Source organism: Aedes albopictus, chromosome 1 (assembly GCF_035046485.1).
Source record: "Aedes albopictus strain Foshan chromosome 1, AalbF5, whole genome shotgun sequence".
In the NCBI taxonomy this organism is placed as follows: Eukaryota; Metazoa; Arthropoda; class Insecta; order Diptera; family Culicidae; genus Aedes; species Aedes albopictus.
Window position 1 is genome coordinate 246,171,626 of NC_085136.1, and position 25,000 is coordinate 246,196,625.

General features: G+C 41.2%; 2 protein-coding genes, 1 long non-coding RNA gene and 3 other non-coding genes across 10 annotated transcripts in view; 3 read left to right on the plus strand and 3 right to left on the minus strand.

The window, feature by feature from the left end:
- Positions 1-25,000, plus strand: part of LOC115259784 (SKI family transcriptional corepressor 2-like) — an 833,559-nt gene that overhangs the window by 609,399 nt on the left and 199,160 nt on the right. The gene's annotated exons all lie outside the window — the stretch shown is intronic.
- Positions 1-25,000, minus strand: part of LOC134285551 (uncharacterized) — a 160,434-nt gene that overhangs the window by 45,741 nt on the left and 89,693 nt on the right. The window lies entirely within an intron of this gene.
- On the plus strand, positions 1,164-8,437 carry LOC109411878 (uncharacterized). Its single transcript, XR_009996466.1, has 2 exons — positions 1,164-1,968; positions 2,061-8,437. It is a non-coding gene; the product is annotated as an uncharacterized LOC109411878 (long non-coding RNA).
- Positions 1,594-1,665, minus strand: Trnaq-cug (transfer RNA glutamine (anticodon CUG)). The gene has a single exon. It is a non-coding gene; the product is annotated as a tRNA-Gln (tRNA).
- On the minus strand, positions 6,420-6,491 carry Trnag-ucc (transfer RNA glycine (anticodon UCC)). The gene has a single exon. It is a non-coding gene; the product is annotated as a tRNA-Gly (tRNA).
- Trnan-guu (transfer RNA asparagine (anticodon GUU)) lies at positions 23,316-23,389 on the plus strand. The gene has a single exon. It is a non-coding gene; the product is annotated as a tRNA-Asn (tRNA).

Consider the following 25,000-nt stretch of genomic DNA (forward strand, 5'->3'; position numbering starts at 1 on the left):
AAACGACCCTTTCGGCCTAACGGCATTCGGCCTAATGGCCTTCGGCCTAACGGCCTGCTCCCGTTTGCATTAAACATTCTTCTAGAAGCTAGGCCGCCAAACCCACGAAAAATCTTTTGATTTCCCAATGAAAATTGGCAACTTCCGGTTTTTCATGTTTGCAATTAAGGTTTTCTGGTGATTTTATTACCAGCCAAGTGTTTCCAACGAGATTGAGGCACACATGGAGACGCATGGTTGTTGATGTCTACGCTATCCATGTTAGGGGTCATTCAAATATAACGACCATCGTTTCGCGTGGAGGGGGGTGACACTCCATTTATTGAGTATACAAAAAAGCAGAACAAAAGGGGTAAAGGGAGTCGGAAATGCCCGAAAACTGATGGACGTAATTTTTGAATGTTTTCATGAAGTGGCATCTTACCCCATGGCAGATAGCCTTTTTGCACAACTTCCGTTTTACGAACCAGTTTTTAAAATCGCTTAAAAACGATGAAAATGCAATAGCTTAATGAATATTTCTATCGAAGTATCAAGCAAATATTGTCTAGTTGCTGTTACCACTTTGAAAGCCTAACAAATGAGCCTAATTATCATTGAAAACAATGAAAGTTTGAAAAATGGCATCTTACCCCACTTTTCCCAATATGAAAATCCTCCGAATGATACGTTTTGTGAAGAACCCGGCCCTAAATAAATTTGGCGTAGCTTACCGGAGCAATCCGTTGCCTGCCATCTTATCAAACTACAACAGAATCACTTGGCAGGATACGGGATCTCGCGATGCAGGTGACTTCCTCCGACAAAGCTCCACTCCTCAATGAGCCAGCATCACACTGCCCACCTCACCATTACGCTTTATCACCGACCCTTGCTAGGGGAAGGACACCTAAGGGAATGTCATTAATCATTGTTCACACCCCACAGAAGGAGATCTAAAATACCCTGAGGTGGATTACATTCGGACTTCTTGACAGATCAATGTGTAATGTAATTAATTTCCTCCTTAGCCTACTTGACTACCATATACCCAAAATGATGAACATCATTTTTGAATGTCGTCATTCGTCTTACTTCATGGCAGATAGTTTTTTTGCAGCACTTCCGTTTTACGAACCAATTTTCGAATTTCTAAAGATTGATGAAAATGCATAAGTTTATAGAATATTTCTGCTGAAGTATCAAGCAAATATTGTGTAGTTTCTGTTACCACTTTAAATGCCTAACAAATGAGACTATTTATCTTTGAAAACGATGAAAGTTTGAAATATGAACTCCCCATCTTACCCTATCCAATTTCTTTGCCCGAAAAGCCCATTTTCTCCACCATGTTCATCCACGTGTTTCTATTATACAAAAGATATTCCCCTCCTGAAGCAATACAAAGTCTCTTGCAGATAGCGATAATTTTCAGATACATATACCTTTTCCTCTTTCTCTCCTATTTCTGTTTTGTTTGGGGTAAAATCTTATTCGATATTTTTTGTGGTGCGGTTTCTGTGTGGAATCAAATGAGCGTGACGAATGGATCTCAGTGGATCAGCATTGCCTTGGATAGATCATCAAATAATCGCGCCTAAAAAAGATCACTTGAGGTTCTACCGAGATTTGAACTCGGATCGTTGGATTCAGAGTCCAAAGTGCTAACCATTACACCATAGAACCGCTTGGTGGTAACGGGTTGCTCAGATCTCAAGGAACGATGCAAAGCGTGACATGAAAAGTTTAATGATCGACTGTGTATGAGAGTGAAGTATAAATTAACAATTTTCTCCTCTTTTATTTTGTTTTGTTCATTCGCAGACTGGGAAACGGAAGCGGTGGCCAAGGCGGAGATCCTAAGACTTATCTACCAGGGCAGATTTCTGCACTGCAACGTGACGCTAGGCGCCCTAGGGTTACCATTAGGCAAAACGACCGTGATGCACTTGGTCCCACGTGATAATCTGCCCGAGCCAAATTCGCAAGGTGGGTATAACTTCAAGGGTGAAGCCACACTGAAGCAAATTTCTACTCTGGTACTGAATGATTTTCTAACATTTTTTTCTTTGCAATTTTAGATCAGCGGCAAAAGAGTAAAGGCGGTTCCAGTAGATGTTGTTCCACTAGTTGTTGTATATTGTAACCAATTTTTATCGAGAGTACTATAAAGAAACGCTACCACTAACTAAACAGAACACACACCCCCCTTCACGCACTCACGCATATTTACTAAAAAACGAAACTCAAACAAAACAAAAACATCACGGAATTAGCGCCGCCGGTCTACTGCGACTGACTATACGGAGTCCTCTCGCGCGAAGGACCGGATCCCCCAGTGCAGAATGATGGACGTATTATTAGTAGGCTCTGATTTCTCCCATTGATCCCCTTTATTATTAGATTTTTTTTTTGTTGCATAGTTTGTCGCGCCTTATTTGTTCATCGACTCGTATTAGTGGAAATTTGTTCAGATTTTTGTTTCTAGCTATATTTTATAGTTTTGTGCAGTCTCTGCTGCCGCAGTGTACGTCAAAACTCCTCATCGAGAGCAGCGGGGAGCACGCACGCAAAGGGCAAAAGTATGATAGATTTACGGTTTTATTAGTTTTGTAAGTGCAGCAAAGTTTTGAATTGACGGTTCGAAATAGTGAAGAATAAGAACGACGGTACATATTTTTAGCGAAAATTCTATACATATATACAAGGCAGGAGAAGTAGGCACACCGCGGAAATAAGAGAAGCGAGGTGTGCGCTTACTTGATGAGCAAAACGAGTAAAACCAGATGAAATTACTAGACTATAGGCAATTCGTTGATCGTATAGGTTCTATATATTTTTCTCAGATTAAGTATTTTTACAAAAAGGTCAAGGAAAAAGGAATGAAGGTGGAGAAGGTGTCCAATCATAAGCTTTCGCCCTTTAAGTTTCGACACTTTGCCGTTTAGCGCGCAATCCTATAAAAAAATAACTCAAAATTGTGGAAGCAAACCATAGTGAAAAAAAGCAAACAAGAGCGTTTTAAAAAGAGATTATTTAATGTAAACCAAAACGAAAAAATCATACACTAAAAAAGAATCTATTGTTATCAAAAAACCGAAACAGATCAGTTACTCTAGTTTAATAACAAAATTGTAAAAACAAAGTAATGAAACACAGTTGAAAACATTAAGAACAAACAGATGAAGCCCAGAAATATCAAAAGCGCCACTTACTCACACAAACACATCGAAACAAACTTGGAACAGGCACACACGCAAACACCTTTATGCCGCTAGGCCGGAAGAAAAACAATTCCTCAACTGAAGCTAACCACAAACGGTCGGATTTTTTTGCAATCTGACTTCCTCGTATGTTTGTAGAAGATCGGCAACACTGCCGCATCAACAATGATTCGCGTTCTCGTGCGGTTTGGCCGCACGGCCCACAATTTCTACGCAACGCCGCCGCCGTCAGGATCTTCAAATGTACAGTTTTATACCGAAAATTAGGTTCTGTTTTCACGCGCGGGATATGAAAGACCACTCGGATCCGGGTCGCGAAAGAATGATGTGTTCACTGCACTGTAAGCATAAAGAGCTAGAGTAAAACTTCGCCACCCCATATGCTGTTGCAATCGAAGATTGTGAATTGTGTGAGACATGTAACTACTGTCGCTGTCGTCGTCGTTTGTGTGTGTGTGAATGTGAATACTACTGTGAAACTCAATGCAGAACTGCGTGTTTGTTGTTAAAGGATATAACTTTCCTTTCAGTAGCAGCCCTACCTATTTCGCGTCACCCACCCCTACCTGAACTGTCATCGTTGTATCACCAATACATACTAACTTTTCCGGCTATCTCTACAGTATAAATAGCACGTACACTCTGATTGAAAGCTAGGTGAGGGCGAAACGTCAAACACTTTGTCTGGCAAAGAACTTAACGGAATCCAGATAGAACCCAGTGAGGTGGATCCTTGGAAGCTTTTTGGACGGAATCCTAAGAGGATTCTGAGTGGAGTACTGAGAAGATTCTTAACAGAAGCCTAAGAGGACTCTGAACGAAATCTTGAGAATATTCTGAACGGAATTCTGCGAGAATTCTGAACGAAATCCTAAAAGGAATGTAAACGGAATCCTGATAAGATTCTGGACAGAATACAGAGAAGTTTCTCAAAGGGATTCTGAGCAGTCTCTGAGGATTCCATACTGAGAGTGATCTGAACGAAATCCTGGCAAGATTCTGATCAAAATTCAAACAGAATTCATGATGGAATTCTGAAAAGATTGTAAACGGAAACTTCGACGGATTCTGAACAGAATCTTGGAAATACCCTGAATGGGCTCCTGAGAGAACTTTGAATTGATTTGTGGGAGATTCTGAACGGAGTTCTGACTAAGGTTCTGACGTTTCTCTGTCCCGCAAACTCTCTAGTGTATAAATCCTTGTTGTTATTCTTCCTCTCGCTCATCTAATTCATCTAAAAGTACGAGTTACATCATCAAACATGTCTGCCACGTGGCGCCTACTCTACTACATATTGTTGTTACCACTACTATTCAGAGAGCTCTATATATTTATATTTTTATCTCGTGTATAATTCTAAACTAGTAGTAGTTCGACAAACATTTACTTTTAGAGATGCATGCATTCACTTTTTCAATGCAGGGAAGATACCTTAGGTCTGTTTTTCAACATAAAATATCGCTCAAACCAGTTTTTTATCTGATCCCATTCTTGTCATATCATTTGTGTAACATATTTAGCGTTCCTTCCTCTCTCGATAGATCTTTGCTGTCAAATCTGATACCTGTCGTTCTGAAACAAAACAATTGAGACATCAAGAGACATCAAGAGATCTCTGGATGCAACAGATGGCACCACCGTAGCTGCTGCCTCAATGAATGTTAACGTTCACATACAGTGGCGCCATTGTTTTGATGCGGCGAGTGTCGGAAAAGTTTGCTTCAATAAGCGATCATCAAGTTCACTGCTGGGATGTTCTTTTTCTTCGAATTTCAAAACTATTCAACAATAGTTTTTGATTATTTTATATTCCAAGCGATTTGAAAATCAATTTCTAGGGACTTCCTTGCCACATACTTCTTTTTTAGGGATGTTCAAATCGCTTCATTCAACATTTGAATTTGATCTGACAGTAGAAGCACAGACAAACAGACGTAACACTTGCGAAGTTTCCATAGACCACGCTTTTAGCGATCAATTTAAATTCTTCATAGTCGTGACTTTCACAATTAGAGGGGCGCGCATCGTTTTTCATTGCGTTTGACGTTTCACACTAGCGCCTTCTGTTGACGATATTGCACAACGCAGTGTTTCATTAATCATGAAGCATTTCCACCAGGTGATGGTAGTGCAAACTGGGCAATAGATTTTCACGAAAATTGCTCTAGGTGTTACGTCTGTCTGTCTGTGGTAGAAGTTTACTCTTGACCATAATTTCGTGGCAATCATTCCCATCCGCTCTCATATCGGTTTTCATCGCTGTTATCATAGATTGTAGTTTAAATAATCGTCTCTATGCGTCATTACACCGCCTCCATACGACCGCCCACGAAATCATGTAGAAAAAGTCGTGCATCAGCCACAAGTTCTACATTCGGCGTACCAGTGTAGTTTAAGTTTCGACCAAGGGTCATTGTTGAAGATCAACGGCGGTGACGACGACTACACCATTGATCGACAAATAGTTGAAGCAACAACTTCCTCCAATTTTCTAGAGAAGAATCTCCAACTTTTTAGAGGAGAATCTCTAATTTACAGAGAAGAGTATCTCCAGATTTCCGGAGGAGAATCGCTTCATATTGCAGCAGTAGAATCTCTCTGAATTCCCGAAGAAAAATTTGTCCGGATTCCTGATAGAATATCGTTCCGGATTCTGGAAGTATAATCTCTTCAGTTTCTTAGAATAATATCATCGCTGATTCCCAGAACAGAATCTCTCTGGACGCTCAGAGAAGAATCTTCCCGTTCTGGGGTCCAGAAGGAGGAGAACTCTTCCCTTGACTCTTCCATATTGCCGAAAGGCAACGAAAGATTCACGATGGACAATCTCTCAGAATCTTCTAAATGAGATACTCTCCAGATTCCCTGATCCTCCATTCTTCCGAATACCAGAGCAGGATAATCTTTCAAATTTCCTGAGAAGAGCCTCTGAAGATTCCCGGACTTCTCGCATTCCCAGAGAATCGCTCCGCATTCTACAAAAATAGTCAGCTAGCTTCCCGGAGGAAAATGCCTTCAGATTCGTGGGGACAAATATGAGAAACTCTTGAATTAATGCTAAATTCTTCTCACAAATCTCCACTCCAACCTAAAACACGTTCGATTTTCCAACGAACGCCAATAAAATTTCAATGTCACAATTTGCTCCAGTGTTTATCGCTACGCGCAGTGAAAAATGATGAAAACAGCAAAACATAAACAAAAAAAACATCCTGCGTCGGCCGGGAATCGAACCCGGATCAACTGCTTGGAAGGCAACTATGCTGACCATTACACCACCGACGCTTGCGTGAGCCACTTGGAAGCAAACGCTTCCAGAGAGCTGTAAATTTATTTTTTCTTGTTTTGCCAGCAGAGACTCTCTCTCTTGCGCTCTCTCCGCTCTTTTCTATATTTTGGCACCCTTCGAATCGAAGTAGCTGTTGTCGAGCCGCGTCACCATGGTAACTCTCAGTCGTTCTTCTGCTGTTCGCCCAATCATCAACAAAACAAAAACAAATCCAAGTGAGCGAGTGCTAACTGTGCTAACAAAAGTGGTATAAAAACATCAAGCTTGTTTACGTCCGTTCGAGAACATTAACAGTACTAAAAAAACGAAAACTCCTGTCTCTATTTCTAAAATCACACACAAACAATGTAGAAGCAGTTGCAAACAGAAGAATGAGATCGTTATTTTTATCCTCACACGATACCAGAGCAATAGGCCGATAGCAACAGATTAGATTCAAAGTATTCATATATTGTTTGCGCTTTTTAAAACTGAATAATGAGGAAAAAAAATGAAGACAGTAATCAAAACAGGAGCTTTAGTTTCCAAAGTAGGCAACCAGCAAATTTAGAACGAAACAAAGTTATACGGGAAGCCCAGTTGTAGAAAAGGGATAGCTGAAAATCGGGTTATAAAGTTCGATGAGAAAAAAAACTAAAACACAAGAGGCAAATATTTTTGTATTTTCATTGAGAATTAAGATAGAAAACTGCGAAAGCGAGGGAAGGCCGAAGAAGCGAAGGCGTCGTTAGTAGAAGGGCAGTGACTCTCGTAAGTGAAGCTGAACCGTGTAAATATTGTAATTATAGTCGTAAATAATACCTACAGTGTATAAAAAAACCGCAGCAGTTGGTCGGAAAACGAGAGGAAGAAAGATGGAAACTGATCGGAAAAGTTTTACTCTTTGAAAGCAGAAGAATCGAAACATGATACATGCAGACAAACAGAAAACAAAACATTCAGAAAAGAACTCAAACAGCAAACAAAAACCAACAGTTGTATCGTCGGAAACAGTTGCATTTGCATCAAATCCCCATCATCCTCAGTGCGAGAACTAAAGGTAACAACCTAACTAAATAAAGAAAAAAAAACATATATTATTAGTTATATTAAAAAAAATAATTGTAATAAAAAGAATAACTGTGGTGCTTACAAACAGGAAGAGGATCGGCGGGGATGATCCGCCCGAATGCCAGCCGAATGATCTGCCTAAGGCGCGGTGTGGTGTTTCAGTGCCCCCCTCCCTGCCACCCTTCTTGACGATGTTTATTTTCCTAGTTTTTAGTGAAAATCAGATTTAGAGGAAGCAGAAAAAATAAGGTTCTATACTCTTGTGCGCAGGCAGGAAGGAAGGGCAGACGACTAACTAAACTGTTTGATGGAACCGGGCAAAAGTTACGAAAAGAACCCTTATAAAAAACCAACAACAATGCAATAACCAACCCAGAAACTACGATTCCAATACTCTTCTTGAACGCATCTAGAAGAACAAAAGAAAGAAACTGTGTGAAATTCGGAAGGAAGAGGACAAGGCAAGAGACAGTGCGCAGTAATGCGAAACACAACATAGAAGAAGACACGGGGCGTAGAATCAACTGATTAGAAAGAGAAAGGCAGATAGCACCGCGCGCAGTTGTAGTAGTGGAAGGTAGTTAACGAAAGAAAGAGTATTCGATAACTAATAATGATATAGCTACTATGTATTTTAAATGAGAAACAAGCGAAGGATGTGTTAAGTGGAAGAAGCTAAGAAGTAAGAATCATAAACACAAAAGGAACTGCGTTTAGTGTGCTAGCGATGTGAAGAAAAGGAGCGAAATAAGCAAACAAAACCACATCCAACACACACATTCACCGTGTGTAAGCTATTACGCAAAGAAGCAACAAGATATAGTGACAAATTAATTTAAAATAAACTGAAATGAGACAAACAATACAGAGAAAAAACGTTGGAAAAAGTGAAGCAATGAAGGACTGGCTTACCGGTCTGGGTGGTGATCTGTTATCCGAACTTTTCCTTGGAACCGCTGCTGGCTGTCACTATTTTCAGTTGCATAAAACCTCCGCATATCGTTCCGATCCAATATTTTCTCTTCAGCAATCACGCACTCTCTTCGTGCTTCTGGGCCATATTATGAGTGTCACTTCACGGTGAAAATCGATCACGGTGACTTATTGCGAATCCACGGTGAAAAAGTTGTGGGTTAATCAAATGGGAATCACTTTCACCGTACTAATTACCGGTGTCACTTTTTTGTTTTCACCGTGATGTGACACTCGTAATCAGGCCCTCTGTGTATTTCTGAGTGAATTCGTTTCTCTGTTGAGCCGGATACCGGTTATGGGAGGTGGGCCGTATCGACTAATCATAGCCTACTACCGTCTACCCTCGTTCGTTTGACCGCATGTAATCTGAACACTTTTTAGTTTGACCCCCTCTAATCTGCACATCGTTCAAACTAAAAATGGTTCAAACGTCATTCTGCTAATGGAACGGTGTGAAACGGAACGCAGAACCAAAACAAAACACCAAATCAGGTTGCCAGTAGTGTGTTTTTCGATGCTAACAGAGTTGCTAGACGTTCAAATTAAAAATGAACCCCGTTGGTTTGCATGAGGTGCCGTTCAAACGAACGGGGGTAGACGGTAGAGTTTTCCAGCCGCTTCCCGATCAGAAAGGCATAACAAAATTATAACCGATTGAGTTATTTATTTCAAAGATTTTTCATAACAGAATGAGTTATAAAATTCGCCGGTTAGGTGTTAAAATAACAAAAAATATAACTAAAATTGCTCTAGCCATAACATAATTATAACAGTTGTTGATACAATTTTAACAAATTTATAACAACGTGAGATATAATAAATATTGGAATGATCAAAAAATTATAACACATGTTGTTATAAATTTGATATAAATATATTGGGTAAAAATTGACTTGGGTAAATTTTAACTCATTTTTTGGGTAATTTTTATTAAGAGTGTTATTTATTTTTAGCGAAAAGTTTTTTGTATAAAAAACTTGCCCCACTCAGTATATAAAAAACCCTCACCCAGACGGGAATCGAACCAAGGACGCCAGCCTTCAACTGCAATCCGGCGCCTTTACCAATGAGGCCATTTCAGCACTTGAAGTGAAGGGTGGTATATGGTCAAGTGGTTCTTCGTTTTGGCGGCTGGTCTATAAATAGACTCGTTTGTCCAACGCACAGGGGAGAGAACTTATGACGTCACATAAAAGTGTTGTTGCTACTACTGATCGCAGTTACGTCATCTTAGGATATAATAACAAAAGTGGATATAATTGAGTTATAATTGTAACTAAAGAATTTGCTCTGTATTTTGGCTTCATCTCATGATTCAGACCAGAAATAAATGTCGTATCTTAATCAAAGTTGTAGAGATACACACTTAAATTAAATCACCGACCTCAGCAAACGGATTGCCGAGAATCCAACAGCCGAGAATCCGTTAATATTTTTTACTGAATCTCGGTAAAAGTTTTACCGAGATGTCGTTAAACCTTTGCCGAGATCTCAGTAATCCAACTTTTTACCGAGATCTCGGCAAAGTTCACCGAGACTCGGTAATGGTTTACCGAAATCTCGGTAAAAAATTTACCGAGAATCAGTAAATATTTTTTGCAATTTCTTATCGTAATAGGCTGTTTTACTTCACGCAAATCTGACAGGAAAAGGCCTACTTTCCCACACCATATAAACAGTGCTGTAATGGATCATTACAGCACCGATTTGCGTTGCGTAATGAACCATTACAGCACTGTTTTCAGTTTTGATCAACTTCTTAATGCTTTCTGGACGCAGTTTTGAAAAATTGTGATCACTGCGCACAAAGATTCTTGACCAGGACAATCGTTTAAACGCACTTCAAATTCTTGAAATGTGTCACATTTTCTGTGACAACAAAACGGTTAACTATAGAACCGACACAAGCAATCTGAGTGTTGTTTACTCGGGTCTTCTGCACTCAATCACGCACGGAGAGAGATAGCAAAACATCGTCAAAGCACTCTGTGATGCTCTGTTTCTGTTAATGTCTTTTCTGTTCCATCGTTTCGTTTTGACGTCTCCACTCACAGACATTTTGACTCAAACCTGTTTAGATGTGCCTAGGTGAAAGCTGTGTAAGTTTGTGCTCCGTTCAAAGTTTTGTTAATTGAAAATGAATCAAGTCATTAGGTCCGAAATTTATATGTGTGATTATAATTTCAGTGTAATGTTGTCAGCCGTTCAAATTGTCCATGTTCAAACCCACTTGACCTAAAAACAACCTTTAATGTGAGTAATTTTATGTTTTATGTAACAAATGACTTGACTACTCAAACTTTGTATGTAAATTGTAGTTTGCCCTGAAGATGAGTGAATAAACGCTCGAAACGTCGGCTATAATTAAAACCGTTGTTTTATAAGTAACCCGATGACCGAAAACGCGCCTGTAATTGCTAATAACCTGTTATGATCAGATTTTCATAAACATGGCTTCGAACATCAGTGTGCAGTTTGATGAAAAAGTTTTGTTTAAAACTATCCTCAAGGGTAATTTATGAAATTGCAAAAAACGTTGTACGCAACTCGGTTCAGAACTCGATTTTTTTAGCACTCGTCGTAATTATCCAACTCGGCAAGCCTCGTTGGATAAATGTACGACTCGTGCTGTAAAAATCGTCATTCTGCACCTTGTTGCGTAAACTACTATTACCGAGATATCAGCTGTTGGATTCTCGGTAAACCGTTTACCGAGATCAATTCCTGAATTTAAGTGTATAGTTAATGGCTCTTCAACAGTGAAAATAGTGGTATACAATTTAACCTTCTGTTGGTGCAAGCGAGTAAAAATAATACCCGTCAGATGAGTTAATAAACAAATAAATAAATAAATTAAATTAGAACATTTTGACATGTGTTATGAAATAATTATCTAAATTTTCTCACCGTCAAGGAAGTTTCTGCCTATTGCAAAGTTATGCAGTAGTATTATGATTGAAAATTTCACCGCTTCGTGGCGTTAGTGTGCATTTCTTGAGATTGTCAGATTTAGATGGCTTCTGAAATAAAAAGTTAAGTGTTTAATGCACAATTTTAACATTACATGATACAAGCGCAGTTTCGAGTTCGAAAGGAAACGCTCAAGATACTTCTTGAGTGATTCCTGGCAGATACATTCGCCGGTGAGTGCCATTTGAACTGTCATTTCTTCACAACTGCTTACTGCGATCGAAGAAAAAACTGTTTCTTGAGGAATTCAGGCAAGGAATTTCCCATGCATCAAGATAGGCTGAGAAATTTCTTGTGAACTGCAAACAGCCCGACAACAATTAACATACTAAAGCAATTCTGTATCGTTCGTTTTGCCTCGTGATCTCATATAATGTTTTCATTTTTAGCAAAAATAGTTTAAACAAGAAATTTTCCCACTAGTCGAAAACAACTATTCGGCATTTGCTTCGGAATTTGCTGAAAATGCATAACGATGTCCTTCAACATTTTGGTAAAAAAGAAATAGCCTATGGCTATTGATTGATTTTTCAAAAGCTTTTAACAGATTTTCCAATTTTTAAATACTGCACAGATTATCACACCTATTTGATTTCAGTTGAGATTCTGTTTCATTGAGTAAATCCCATTTGAATAACCGCTTTCAAAATGTGGAAGTTAAAGGAAATCATTGATGCCCGATCGGTACTCTATCGGGAGTGCCACAAGGATCGGTTTCAGGGCCATTGATGTTAACCTTATTTTTCAACGGCCTTGCATCATCTTTGAACGTACACGGAGAAACTGAAAAACTCAAAATAAGATACTTTTAAACTCAATTTTGAGTTCTTTTTCATCTCCCTTTTCATGCGCTCTTTCTATTGTTGTCAGAGAGTGAAGAGAGAAACACCCCAACTTTTGCAGTTCCGTGCGTCAAGCCAACACTGAGTTTCTAGCACAGTACTCAAATTTGAGTGAATACAACCTAGTCAAAATTTCGGTTGGGTGGAAAAAACTTAAAATTAGGTATTTTTTCACATGGAAGCAAGCGGGAACAACCCAACAAAAACATATCCATCAACTCAAAATTGGCTTGACGCACGCAACCCCGAAGTTGGGTGGAAAGAACTCACTTTTGGGTAGTTTCGTCTCTCCGTGTATGTAATATTCACATGTTTGCAGATGATAAGAAGCTGTATTTTTACTGAATTATTATGGACGTTAATTGCATGGCATTGAAACGTGACTTATGACATGATGTGACGGAATTAGACATACATTTCAAAGCTACACAAATAATTTGTTATCAATCAATTCTTGAAAAACTAAGGTGACTTTAATTTGCAGACGACTAATTGATCCATTTGTATCATGTTAATTCAATAACAATAATAAAACTTCTAAATTCAGAATAATTTATTAAAATAATCATGAATGGGACTACAAAACCTATGGAGTATTGTGAAACTTAAAACTCACTTCAAGAATGTTAACAGTTTCAATGAAAGTCATTCTTTTCATATCCATTTTGTTGCCTCACTTATCATAGCTTCATGTGACCGTTTGAGAGTTGCATTAACCCTAGTAGGATATTGGGGTCAATATGACCCAGACAGTCACACTGAACGTGCACTGCGCCATTGTGGTTCAAAAAACCTAACATCTTAGGAGGGTTAAATCACTGCTTACGACCTCAATATTGTGGCCTCATCACTAAGATACTGATGATCTTAAGGCTTAAGCACCTGTCATTTTCGGAAAATAAAAAGCAGTTTTCTCGCTGTAAATCAAAACATCGACCATGAAAATATATTCACTGCATTTTATTCCCCATGTGGAGTACAGTGAATATATTTTCATAGTAAAGACTTTGGTTTAGAAAAAACTGGTTTCAAATGTTTGATGACGGTGATGATTTCATTGACGAATTGTTCAACGCGGGATAAGTGCGACAATATCTATCTGAGCTTTCCTAAAGGTCTGGATCATGATACAAACTTGTCAAAAATACTGTATTTTGCAAGCACAGTAGCACCGCACAGCGGCGTAACTGCGTACGAAACACCACCTGTAAAATGTTTATTTGACATAAACTGCATTTTCAAAACTATAACAGAGTTTGTTATAATGTTAATATAAAGATGATCAAAATAAATTGATTTGTATTATAATTGACCTTGTTATAATTCTGATATAATTATATCAGGTTTCCAAATAATTTTTATCAAATATATCTAAATATAACAAACGGTGATATATATATCTATCGTTGATATAATTATGTTACATTTTTGTTATGCCTTTCTGATCGGGTTTGATTCCAACACTCCTCCCCGACGGATAAACTCCAGCCGCTTCCCCGAATCTGATCAACTTCACGCTTGTCTTAGGGGTTTCGTCAACATGTCGGCTATCATTTGATCAGTTGGACAATACTGCATCCGACTCATACCTTGCTCCAGTAGTTGATACAAGAAGTGGTATTTTGTATCCACTTGTTTAGATCGATTGGTAGAACGTCCGGATTTAATTTGCTTAATGCAGGATTGATTGTCTTCAAGGATCATATTGGCTTGATTGTTTCCACAGGAAAATCCGTTAGTAGTCGGTTTATCGAGAGTAGCTCTTGACAACTCTCTGCGAGCGCTACGATCGAAACTTGATCGACATTCTTGATCCAAACATGGCCAGCCTATTTCACACACGGCCTCCCTGTTTCGTTTTCGTATCCTCCAGTCCTCCATTCAAGTATTCGGTTTTCACATCTGCTTGCTTAACGATCGTACCTCGTTGACTGGAAACCGTCAGCAACACCCGGAAAGTCACCTGACGAACCACCGGAACAAAGACTTCGTCGTCCCGAACTTTTGGATGAATCCTTTCGAGCGTCTCCTTCGTCTAGCTTCCGCTTGAGAATCCATTTGCAGTCAACCGCCTTGCGTACGGTCGGTAAATCCGTCAGCTGCCATGTGCCATTCTGCATGCAATGACGCCATCTCATCGCCCATAGCTGCCTTCTACAACTCCGCTTCAGGTCCTTTCTTGGCTTCATTGAATGTCGGTTCGTCGATTAGCTTTCGCACCATACCATACCAGTGGTCTCTCGGTATCGTTGTGGCAATCCGCCTCTCGTGCTACACGTTGGCCGGACGCGCTGGCGTATCTCCTCCATCAGCTTCGTTTTTATTCTTATTTACCTTACTTACCGATCAGGCTAAGGCCGGGGTGGCCTCTGCTGTACATAGTAGCCGTCTCCATTCCACTCGGTCCATGGCTGTTTGTCTCCAGTTCCGCACTCTGCGTAGGGTCCGCAGATCGTCCTCCACTTGGTCGACTCACCTAGCTCGCTGCGCTCCACGTCGTCTTGTACCGGTCGGATCACTCTCGAGAACCATTTTAGTCGGGTTGCTATCCGACATCCTGATGACGTGACCCGCCCACCGTACCACCCGATTTTCGCGGTATGGACGATAGTTTGTTCTCTTAGCAGCTGATGCAGCTCGTGGTTCATTCGCCTTCTCCAAGTCCCGTGTCTTCGATACATTATAGGTTCCGAACCATGGCAACGTATTCCTCGGTCACGTCTGTCGCTTCAAATTTTCGCTTTAGAAAATCCGCAATCGTATACCTAGCGGCTTGTCGTCTATGAGTGTCAGGATATATCTAGATCCGCCCGGCGTCACAGTATTCATCGAATCGTAGATGTCCGTATGAACCAGATCCAGAGTCTTCTTCGATTGTCGACCCGTCTTTCTCGGGAACGGCTTCCGTGCGATCTTCCCGTCAGTACATACAGCACTTACAGGTCTGGTAGACGTCACACTTCTTGATGGACACGCCCTTCGCTAGTTTGCGATGCCACGAATGAATGCAATCCTTCGTATGGTATGCAACCTTCATGCTTCGCTCGGTACAGGTATTCACCTCTAACCTTATGAGCATCTACCTCAACAACGCCTCCACAGTGAATCACGCAGCCTGGGAATTTAGTGAACATCACTTCTGTTCCCTTATTGACTAGGTTTGATGATTTCTTGTTGCTCTCCTTCATCATCGTAGTAGAACCGACGGCCGGATCCTACTCCCTACTTTCTTCATCATCTTCGGGCAGACGTGCTTGATATGGCCTGGCTTCTGACATTGATAGCAGACGCTGGACTTCTTCTCGGTACCGACACGCTCCGACGGGTCTTCTCTATTCTCTTTTGCGCTCCGTCCAGTAATTTACCTTTAACTAGTTCCACGGTCAGGTCCTTGTCTTCACAGGTCTCTAATGCTTTTCAGAACCATTTCAGGTTCGCGTCCAATTCCTGACCTGCGTTCGCTAGACTGGAGAAAAGTTCTTCCAACCGGAACAAAGTGACCTTCCATGTCCCCGTTTTCGTTGTACTTCACCTTGTAAAGCTTCTTCAACATGCGTACCTTGGACTCTTAGCTGAGGTAGGAAGTTGTGAGGACCAGAGCTATATCGGACGCTCCTTCCAAGTTATCGTTAGGCGTAAACTTTGCACAGAAAACCTGTAATCGATTTATAGTCTTCCGTGTCGGAGACCAGGTCGGTGACTACGTACCCAACGAATGGGTGGTTGCCTGCAATTCGCTTGCAGCATAGTCTGAGGCACCCAACAGCCTGTCAGTGATTGCTAGAATTCGCCAAGGTAGCTGATCGGTCGAACGTACAACATCTTACACATAAGGCAGCCCAGTAACTCCCAGTAGAACTGGGAAGTACGACATCGATGTCCTTTTCCCATCGGATTTACTCGGTGTTGGCTCAACTTCTACGAACTGCTGGATTGCTGGTTGTTAGCAAGCCACATCCCCAGGAAAAGCTCAAAGTAATGTGAAAGACGGCATTTCAGCTTCTGGATTGTTCGAATATTTCGTTTAACCAGAGGTCGTCCACACAAAATACCAGATAAACATCATCGCCTTCAGTGTTCACGTTAGGCAGTTGCCGCAGTTGCAGCTGCGGAAATCCAGCTTTAGTGGAGTGGATCTTTTGTCAACCCTAGAGATCTTTGCAACTGGGGCACGTTGTCTTTGTTTGCCCTTACGCCTTGCGATTCTTCTTCCATCACTTCGTGAAGGAAGGCCGTCTTGACGTCAATATGATGTAACTGGAAAGCTATTATGTCCAGCAAAAGCCAGCACCACGTACGTGTCCTCGAAGTCGATTCCAGGACGATGAAGTAGCTCTCAACCATCAGTCGCGCCTGATGTCGAACGTTCTCCATGAGTCGAAAACCGCGTTTCAAGTCGGAAATTGGGCTGCTTTTCGCTGCTCTTTTCTAACGTCGAAAGACAAATCTACCCCTGATTGCGATGGTTGCACGGCGTTGGTTGGTTCCACTACATCTTCTTTATTGTTTCCATCATCACCGGTTAATACATCATCTTCATAGTCGTACGGTTCTACCGAAACAGATTCCTCATCAGTTCGGACAGCTTCCTTTGGATTTTCAATGGCATGATCTTCCCTCTCTTGCTCGTAGATCATTGTTACAACTAATATCTCTTCCGCACGAGCTCTTGCGTCGAAGTCGCTGCGTAAGGTCACAGAGAACAGACATCCAGGCTAGAACAAATTTCATTCGGAAAATTGTGTAAGGATTTGAATCTTTACTTGAGTAAGGTTGCAAACCAATACACGATGACAACATTAACGCTACCGAACACCATATTGCCACAGTCAGTGGTGAATTGAAACATTTCAAGTGGTGAGTTTAATTAGTATGGGAAATTAACAGATTGCAGCGCCACGCTATTGCCACTTGTGTTGCCGATTTCAAATGGTCGTTAAATTCCTTACACAGTTTCGGAACTGGACTTGGATGTATGTTCTCTGTGGTAAGGTGCCCTTCCCCACCAGTCGAGCCTTGTAACGAACGGCTTGGCAATTCTTAACCTAGGATTTCTCAACTTCCTTCACTCGAAATGCACACATGGACTTCAGGGGCTTGACACCGCGTGGACAAGACGTCATCTTCCATACGCTGTTTGCCTTCATGGACCGTAGCTCATGATCGATTACCTTCGGTCAATTATCATGATTGCTGCGCCTGTCGATTTCGATGTAGAACACCAGCCAAGAGAAGTTGCTCAGTAACCTGTGAAAAAGTTCAACAACTTACCGGGGAGCTTGCGGTCCCGTTCGCTGCACCTCAACGTCGGCTGTCCTTCGGCCGACTCGAGTTGCCCTAAATGCGAAGGAAGCGCCCCAGTATCGTCCAAATCGAAACGTCTTCGTCATCGGTAAGGAACTCATCCCTTTTATTGCAAGCTACAAGAACGGTTCTGCTGCTTCGGTATCGGTAACTGTAGAATATTCGGATATCATAGTTATTCTTTAATAATGCCCAAACTTCTTGAATAATATTTTCCACCACTTTACTCTCGAGCTCTACTTCACACGTCTACACTCTGTCGGTCGCTGACTATGAATCCTCTCTCTTCTCAACTGTGCCTACTTCGATGCTGTCTCTTATTAACAGCTAGGTATAGGGCACTGCACACGGCGGTTGCTATGATAATTTTTTCTAAGTCTTTGACGTTTCGTGGCCTTGTTGTTTACGATTTGGACTTAGAGAAATTTTGTCGATTTTCATGAAGTCGGTTCAGTAAGTTGCTCGCATGCGTGGAAAAGTTTTCAATATTCGATTGCGTATTTTCGTTATTATGAGAACTAACGTAATTGGTGACAAAACAGTGATGTTACAGGAGACCAACTCCCGTCGTTCCTGGTCCAACAGGTTACTAAACAAAAATCAGGTGAAACAGGTTCCCAAAAAAATCAAATAAACGTGAGACCAGCATCGACGACTGCCAGAGTCAGATTGCCGCCATAAACACTCTTCGTTTTCTTGATCAACCGTAGGTGCAACCAGAGAAGATTATGCTAGATTATGCCTAGGTGCCTACCAAGGTGAAGCTCAGGACCTGGTTACTGCCGGACAGGAAGTTGGTGTTACTGCAGAACCGATAAACATCATGTGTGTCAAGAAGTTTTTTGAAGATAATAGTTAAGACCCAGCATACTTACTAATAAATCTACTCAGCATATTAAATTACGTCCATTTGAATAAAAATCACCGCGAAACATCGTTCCTCGGAGGTACCCTGCAGGAGTTTCTTCTGGTATTTCTCCAAGTAGCTCTTGTATTTCTCCAAGTTCTCCATCTAATATTTTTCAATGAGTTAAGAAGTTCCTCCTAAATTCCTCCTTCTTAAGATACCTCATTTTAAGAATCCTCGAGAAGTTTTTGTAAAATTCCTTCAGGTGTTCCTTCTAAAGTTCCCCCAGAAGGTTATTCATGGGTTATTTAAAGAGTAGATTCAAAGTCTCCTACAGGGTTTCACCAGTAGTTTCTTCAGACACACGGTGTGTCTGGTAGAAGAAATTTATTACAAAAAAATAGGCATCGCTAATTTTTACGTTACGTGAAAGTTGACGCTTCTAGCTTTCATTCAAGCCCAACATCGAAATATTCCATCGGGGGAACTTTTTCATACAAAAATTGGGTATGTTTGTTAAGTAGAAATAGGGATTAATTTGGAACCGTTCATTTTGTATGGGGAAAAACAGTATTCTGAAAAAGTTGTTCGAGATCCCTCGGTGGATTTTTTTGAGGGACCGTGCAAATGAAAGCTGAAAGCCTCTATTTTTTAATAGCGAAAAATTTGACGATGCCTATTTTTTTGTTATAAACCTTTCCCATACACACGCCGTGGACACCCCACCAAGATTTTTTTGCGGGATTGCTCCAGTACTTCCTTCCGGAATTCCTTCAGGTGGTGAATATACCATCAGAATATAACTTATCAGCATTTTCCTTGGAATGACCTAGCACTCCATTGGAATATTACAATCTGGATTTTCCCTAGAAACTCACCCAAAAGTTGGAGTTCCATCTTTGAAGGAACTTCTGAACTACTCACTGGAGGAATTCCTGTACGAATTTTAGTATGTATTCCTGGAGAAATCCCTGAAAGTACTCCTAGCGAGGAATTCCCGGAATAATCCCGGAAGGAATTCCTTGGCGCATCTCGGATTAAATCCCGGATGAAATACCTGAAGGTAATTGTAGAACGAAGCCATACCTTGATTTTTTTAAAGCACAAAGAATCAAATATCATACCGCAAACGCGCTGAGAAGTTGATCGATTGGTCACCACCAACTTTTCAGTGCAATTCGTCATTTGGTATTTCAGATTTGTGCTCTTCAAATTTCGAGGGATGGATTCGTCACCACCTAAAGGAATTCCGGAAGGAAGTACTGGAGCAATCCCGAAAAAAATCTTGGTGGGGTGTCTGAAGAAACTACTGGTGAAATCTCAAAAGGAAACCCTGTAGGAGACTTTGAATCTACTCTTTAAATAACCCATGAATAACCTTCTGGGGGAACTTTAGAAGGAACACCTGAAGGAATTTTACAAAAACTTCTCGAGGATTCTTAAAATGAGGTATCTTAAGAAGGAGGAATTTAGGAGGAACTTCTTAACTCATTGAAAAATATTAGATGGAGAACTTGGAGAAATACAAGAGCTACTTGGAGAAATACCAGAAGAAACTCCTGCAAGGTACCTCCGAGGAACGATGTTTCGCGGTGATTTTTATTCAAATGGACGTAATTTAATATGCTGAGTAGATTTATTAGTAAGTATGCTGGGTCTTAACTATTATCTTCAAAAAACTTCTTGACACACATGATGTTTATCGGTTCTGCAGTAACACCAACTTCCTGTCCGGCAGTAACCAGGTCCTGAGCTTCACCTTGGTAGGCACCTAGGCATAATCTAGCATAATCTTCTCTGGTTGCACCTACGGTTGATCAAGAAAACGAAGAGTGTTTATGGCGGCAATCTGACTCTGGCAGTCGTCGATGCTGGTCTCACGTTTATTTGATTTTTTTGGGAACCTGTTTCACCTGATTTTTGTTTAGTAACCTGTTGGACCAGGAACGACGGGAGTTGGTCTCCTGTAACATCACTGTTTTGTCACCAATTACGTTAGTTCTCATAATAACGAAAATACGCAATCGAATATTGAAAACTTTTCCACGCATGCGAGCAACTTACTGAACCGACTTCATGAAAATCGACAAAATTTCTCTAAGTCCAAATCGTAAACAACAAGGCCACGAAACGTCAAAGACTTAGAAAAAATTATCATAGCAACCGCCGTGTGCAGTCCCCTATAAGCGCTGTTTGCAGTTCAGAAGGAATTTCTCTGCCTATCTTGATGCATGGGAAATTCCTTGCCTAAATCGCCCAAGAAACCGTTTTTCTTCGATCGCAGTACGCAGTTGCGAAGAAATGACAATTCAAATGGCAACCACAGTAGACAATTTCTGCCAGGAATCGGTCAAGAAGTTTCTTGAGCGATTTCTTTTGAACTCGAAACTAGGCTATAGGGTGACAATCTTTCTGCAGAAGCCCTCGCTTGCTGCACTTGTGGCAACTTCGTTGGCTTTCGATTCTTTTCTTCGGAAAACGCTGCCAACTTGACCTCGCCCAAGACTTCGTGACTTTCGGTTCGCTTAAGCTTCTCGGCCAATAAGCGTTGCTTGACGACCTCCAAACTCAACGCTTCCTCAGGGATGTTTACAAGTGCTGTCACGAAGGGGTCAAAGGTATCCGGAAGAGTTTGGAAATGCACAGCCACTCCGTTTCGCTACGTACATTACAGTCGGCTCGACTTGAACTCCTTTAGCTTTGTAATAACTTTTCTGATTGTTGGAGAAATACTCACATCCCTGGTCCACAATAAGCGCTTTGCGTTAACGCTTTTTTCTCGCCACACACCAAGACTTTCTGCCAGTTGTGACTTGCCGAACGAGGTCCTTAACACTTATGTGGCCGACAGGGTACCCGGGTACCCACGCTCCTTTAAAAAGCACGGTGTAGAAAAAAGCAAAAAGTTTGTCGGACACATAACGGTTAAACTTCAGCAAATGGGTGCTCAATGCTGTCTCTTCCTTTTGCTGCAGACCAAAGTATCTTTGTAATGCAGAGTGTTGGCGATGGCACCGGGGCGCAATCTTCCAATTGGCAGCACGATCGGGGTGTGGTGTTCCTCTTGCGGTGGGACTAGATCAAATACTTACTGAATCCAGCAGCACTCTTGTCCACAGCTATCGCGATGATGAATCGAGGATGATCAGGATGACGAAACCCACAATCGTTTCACGGTACCGTTGCGAAGGGATACGGTAATACATTCCGTGCGTGCCAACCAACAGACTAGACGGAACGCGTTACTTTCGAACACCGATACTACTCACTCAGGGTAGGAGGTTCAAGAAGGAGAATAGTTAAAATCGAACGTCCAAATCGTGTGTGATAGGATTTAGGCCTTTCTAGACTCATGCCAACGTTACTCACATTCGGAACCTTGGCGTACCAGAGTGAGAAATAAATGCCTTCACACTTGAATCTAAATCGAACTGGCCTTTTCTAGACTCATGCCAACGTTTCTCGCATTCGGAACCTTGGCTTACCAGAGTGAGAAAAAGTTCGCTAGATTCAATGATTGGGGACTCGTCTAAAATCGTGTGTAGAGCACTTAGGCCTTTCTAGACTCATGCCAACGTTACTCGAATTCGGAACCTTGGCTTACCAGAGTGAGAAATAAGTGCCTCTACACTTGGATCAAAATCAAACTGGCCTTTTCTAGACTCATGCTAACGTTTCTCGTATTCGGAACCTTGGCTTACCAGAGTGAGAAAAAGTTTGACCGATCCAATGATTTAGACTTCCACGATTCTAAGTATCAACACTTTTGAAGGATTGAATTATCCAATCAAGTGATCAGAATAATTTAAGCTTCGCAAGTGCAAGTTCAGGATCAAAGGAATTTGAGTAGCAAAATACATATCCGGGAGGTATCCAGTGTGGAGTCCAAAAACAAAACTGACTGTCGTCTTTATTGATCTTCCTCTTTTATAGCCGCAGGGCCTACCAAAAATTACACATGATCTTTCCTGAAAGGATGATGAAATAGCGGCTCTCGTTACGATCTACACATTTACACTTTCAGTACGTGTTTTAACATGAATATATGAGCGGCCAGATTTCTAGAATGATCTTTCGCGGGTACATGGTTTTTTCGTGTTTTCACAGGAGAAATATTTTCTTCTCCGAAGAGGGAATTTTCCTGAATTTGAGCAATCTCTCTAGCTACATGATTTGATTGTATTTGTACAGAATTAGATCTACCATTCATATTTTGCACGATCCCGATGCTCAGCTGGCCTAATTTTCAAGATCAAGTTCAATGATGGATTTTGATTACATTTAGAATGCTACCGATCTGCTAGGCTATTGGTATGGTTCCCATCGGGTGTCGCTTCAGATTGTTTATTTTATCATGCTGCTCAAAGTCAGTCGAGTCCCTCAGCCGCATAGCTTTTGCTTCGTTATGCTGATAAACATTGCCGCTCTGCTCTACGTTTATAATCGCGAGCCCTATTATATTGTGGTAGGTCATGATTGTTCGAATTTGATTGGGGTTTTATGATGCGGCTCGCTTGGTTAGCTGTAGGAAATGGTTGGAAAGGAATTCGTTCCGAATTGTGTGGATTCAAATGTACTTCACGCTTCGCGTTCGTAACACAGAGAGTGATAAATTTCTAACAATAATAAAACAATAACAGTCGTCCGTAAAATTTGTTCCAACACCTTCCTACCAAAACTTACTCCGATATCGATTGATTCCGTTCTCTGGCTCGATCTATTGAAAGCATTAAACAATGATGTTCAATGGTGGCTTTTGGCAACACCACTCTAACCCTTGACGGACGCCATCTTGGCTTTTGTAGTGTTCTTGCGACCGGCTGTTACATCGTGCCTCCGTGGCGCAATCGGCTAGCGCGTTCGGCTGTTAACCGAAAGGTTGGTGGTTCGAGCCCACCCGGGGGCGGTAGCTTTTTGACTCCTTCGATGCTGAACTATGCTTTCTTATTGCACCTGAAAAATGCCAGAAAACGTATCATACTTGAAAACTTATAAGATTTTCCCGCTTCTTTCCCCATTAGTAGTCAAACTCAGCCTGACGTTAGTTGAATTCACACTTCTTATAAGATTTAAGTACGGCAGGAATTATTTCCAATTGCAATCGCTTCCATCAGCTTTCCGTCGTTTCTTTACAATCTATAAGATTATAGTTGTATTAGTGCAAGCGTTGACTGTAAACAAATCTAAAAATAGAAATCCTCTCAATGTTTTGATTTGTTTTTGTTCTACCGTTTCTCTTCTTCTCCGCGAGCGAGCTGATTCAATCGAGAGAGAGAACAACATTCGGCTTTTGTTTACTTCCCATTTTCCTGGGCTATCATAAAACCCACTCATTTGGAACGAAACAAAGCTGTCAAACATCGCAGGTAAAACTCGAAACCTGGTGGCCTTTATCTCACACAGACGTGATTTTCGTTCTTCCTGAACCAACAATAGCGATGGAAAATGAGTACACTCTGGAGGAACTGACGGCGCTGGCCCAGGAGAAGATCGACCTCGGCACGAAGCTGCTGCAGGACCTGACCAAACGCGACACGGTTGACGGAGTGCGAAAAATTTCCAAGAAAATCAGCCAGGAGCTCAAGTTTCTGAACAAGGTGAGTGAACCCCGTTACTGATGCATAGCTTACCCACCTTTCACTAATTAACAACCTTGAATCTGCCCTTATGGGTACAACTTCCTATTTGTCCAACGTCTGTTTGAGGATTATTATTTTTAAGTGTTCGGAGCGTCCGGAGATTGAAGCAGGTGAAAAAATCGAATAGGGTATATAAACATAACTTGGACACATATATAATTTGGACATGCACGATGCTCTTCGTCTGGTTTTGTCTTTATATGTCGATTGTTGGATCAACCCTGTGGCATACCTCTAAAGCTAGCATTTCACTATTTCACCAATGCCAAATATTTCTAGATTGAATTTAAATAAGGGCAAAAGTAACATGATCGACTTCTCTTCATCGGCTCTCTCTTCTTCAAACTGAAGTGATAAGATGCAAGTTTGATTCAGCCTCATTTCGATTGAAAATAGATTCCAAGCTGGTAATCGAGAAGCTAATCAATGGAAACTACCCGCAATGGAGTTTTGATACGTTGCAGAAAATCCTCCGGCTGAAGTGACGAATGCTTGGATATCTGGAGACCCGAAAGCGTGGGCAATGACAAGATGCCAATCAAGACTCGAAATTTTGAAAGAAGAATCAAAAATCTGTCGAAAACCCGAAGAAGGAGAAAGCGCATATGCTTTCGTTCTGGATGACGTCTGGGATCAGAAGAAAAGAGTGGATTGTGGATTCCTGAGTTTCTACGCACGTTTGCTGCGACCGGAGTTTCTTCGACACTATCAAGCCAAGTAGGGGTCAATGTACATAAATACTGGATCTAGAACAATTCACAGCGGTGGAGATCGAACAGCAGTAACGCTATCGGAATTTCTGTTTGTTGCCGGACTAGAGATGGACCTGCTCTTCGTGAGCAAGCTGATACAAAACGAATATATGTTTCGGTAAACAG